The 3,126-nt window shown below is 42.9% G+C and overlaps 1 pseudogene; it reads right to left on the bottom strand.

Moving 5' to 3' along the window:
- Nucleotides 1-652: 652 nt before the first annotated feature.
- On the bottom strand, nucleotides 653-1,606 carry LOC129406102 (nuclear ubiquitous casein and cyclin-dependent kinase substrate 1-like; annotated as a pseudogene).
- Between the last annotated feature and the right edge of the window lie 1,520 nt (nucleotides 1,607-3,126).

Below are 3,126 nucleotides of genomic sequence, written 5' to 3'. Positions count from 1 at the left end.
TTTTATTACTGTTCCAACTTACTACCATTTAGTGAAAAGCAAAATTTTCATAGTGTTTACCTCAAATCTTCTTGCAGTACAACTGTGGTACCCCTTCCATTAAAGATACAAAGATGAAACAATCGATCCAGTGATTAATTTGACATGGCTTTCATTGGGAATGGGAGGGGAGGGGGCGTGGCAAAAAGAAGACTAATAGATAAAAAGGAAAATTAAACATTCAATGGTCTTCTTAAAAAAGAGAGAATGGGGCTGGAGCAATAGCACAGCGGGTAGGGCGTTTGCCTTGCATTGGCCAACCCAGGTTCAATTCCCAGCATCCCATATGGTCCCCTGAGCACAGCCAGGGGTAATTCGTGAGTGCAGAGGCAGGAGTAGCCCCTGTGCATTGCTGGTGTGACCCAAAAAGCAACAGAGAGAGAGAGATAGATAGAGAGAGAGAGAGAGAGAGAGAGAGAGAGAGAGAGAGAGAGAGAGAGAGAGAGAGAGAGAATATGTTACTTTCAACAAAAAGGGGAAAAAAGCACTGAAAGCCCGTGAGTCAAGCCACCGTCAAAGCCATGTTCTGGCTTAAGTACCTTTACTCCCTCCCCCTCCTTTTTTCTTTTTTCCTTCTTTGTAAAATAAAATCTCTCCCCAAACCATCAACATTTTAATCCTCTCCAGACTGGGCTTCATCTTCAGACTCTTCATACCCAGATTTCTCAGGTTGTGGGCTCGTCGATGCTTTCTTTTGGTGTGGGGCTCTCGGGTTCCCCATCTTCTTTGGGAGAAGGATTCTTTTCCTTTGATGCATTAGTAGCTGTGGGGCCACTCACCTTCCCTTTGCTTTTCACTGGCCTTTAGTCTGGGTTTGGGCATTTTCTTTTCTCTCAGGTTTGGGATTTTTCACCATCTTCTTGCTTTTCTTTTTTTGAACTGCCATAGTCACTATCATCATCGTCTTCCATGAGGAAATCTTCATCGCTGTCAGAATCTTTCTCCTGGAACGGCGCCTCCTCCTCCTCCTCTTGTTCTTCTTCACTGCCCACGTCTTCCATGAGCATTTCCCTGTGTTTCGACGCTGCTTCAGAGGCTGCCTGTCGTTGCTGGCGCACGTTTTCATGATCTTCCTTTTCATCTTCACTGTCCTCCGCCAAGTGAGAATCATCTTTCTTGGTCTTCACATCATTTTCTTCAGAATCCTCGCTGTCTTCTTGTGAATTCTTTCCAGACCTTCTCTTATTTTTGGACTGGAGCAATAGCACACAGGTAGGGCGTTTGCCTTGCACCGGACCAACCCGGGTTCGATTCCTCTGTCCCTCTCAAAGAGCCCGGCAAGGTACGGAGAGTATCTCGCCAGCTCAGCAGCGCCTGGCAAGCTACCCATGGTGTATTTGATATGCCAGAAGCAGTAACAAGTCTCACAATAGAGATGTTACTGGTGCCCGGGAGCAAATCAGTGAACAACAAGGAAGACAGTGCTCTTATTTTTAGCTTCTGGGGGAGATGATCAAATTTTCTTAGTTGAAGGGCCTGAATCTCTTCCATAATCTTCATCAGCATCATCAGATTCCTGAAACTGTGAATAATCCACGACCTTCCTATTTCTGACAGGCCGGGACATGTTCGAAGTCCAAAGAGGACCAAGCCAAGAAGCCAGAGACCAGGACCCCCCCACCCCACCCCACCCCACCCCGAGGGCTCAATGCCCCATCTCCCTCCCCCAACTTCGGCCTAAGAGGCCACTGCAGCCAAACCCCAAGCTGCAGGCTTCTCAAACTCCACCGTTTCTTGGTTCAGGGCCCTTTAATCAGACGAGCCCCCACCCACCCCCTCCCCCTGTCTCTTCAAAAACACTATCCTTTTCATTTCTGCAGCATAGCTTTTTATTTTTAATTCCTTCTGTTGACCTTTGACTGATTCTCCTTTCCTTGTTCCTTCAAACATATACTTTTGACTGATTCTTTCCTTTTTCCTTCAAACTTAAGCCTAAATAATTCGTGAGACATTTTTATGGTCATATATTGTGACATAGCATTAACTATTTACTTATCTATACTGTGATGACTCTCATCTTTATACCACTTCTGCATCCATATGACCTAATATCTGATTGCTTTATTAGTTATGATCTGAAGGTAATTTTTATGTCTCTATAAATTTCTTCATTGACTTAAGAGTTATTTGCAAGCATATTTAGTCTCCACAATTCAGATTTTTTTGTTTTCAAAAAAATTAGTCTTCACTAGCTAGTCATATTCATTAAAATGGGAAAGATGCTTGCTATAATTTTAACTTCATACATTTTAATATTTATATATTCAAGTATCTATGAAGACTTCTTTTGTCTCCCAAACATATGAGCTAAACTTGAGAATGTTCTATGTGTATTGAAGACTCTGTTTATATCTATTAAGTTCATTCAGTTATTTCCCTTAATACTTTTATTTTTTGTTCATTTTTGCACCAGGTAGTAAGAGGAATGCTGAGATTTCTTACTGTATGGTGTTCCTATCCATGTATTCATTGATTTTTTTTAATCGTTGTTTTATATACATGGGTTCACAAGTATTGGGTGCACATATATTAATGACTATTACACTTTTATGATAGGTCAAACTTTTGGTCACTTGTTGGGAGCCTGTGCTAGTTAAATATTAAGAAAGTTCTTGGCCTCAGGACGTGTTGTCTAAAGGCTGGTTTATAGAATCCAGTGTGTTGGGGTTACACATTCTAAGGGCTGACTTTCTTGTTTTCCTAGCGGATTCTTTCCCTGTCCTTATGGCAGAACATGTTGCTAAGGTGTATAAATATATCACCTGTATCACCTGTCGTCCCATTGCTCATCAATTTGCTCGAGCGAGCGAGTGCCAGGAACATCTCCATTCGTCCCTGTCACGTACTAATATAGCCCAATGGTGTCTGCTTGCTCCAGGAACACAAAGAGCATTATTGTTACTGTTTTTGGCATATTGAATACACCATGGGTATCTTGCCAGGTTCTGCTGTGTGGGCGGGATACCCTCGGTAGCTGTCAGGCTCTCTGAGAGATACGGAGGCTTTTGGGGAAGCCTCTAATTCCCCCTACAAGGTCCTCCCAGTCTACCAAATGCAAGCTTTTGGTCAACTGGCATGTTGTAACGA

Source organism: Sorex araneus, chromosome 6 (assembly GCF_027595985.1).
Source record: "Sorex araneus isolate mSorAra2 chromosome 6, mSorAra2.pri, whole genome shotgun sequence".
NCBI lineage: Eukaryota > Metazoa > Chordata > Mammalia > Eulipotyphla > Soricidae > Sorex > Sorex araneus.
The sequence above is the reverse complement of the archived record's forward strand: the minus strand, read 5'-3'. Positions and strand labels throughout refer to the sequence as shown.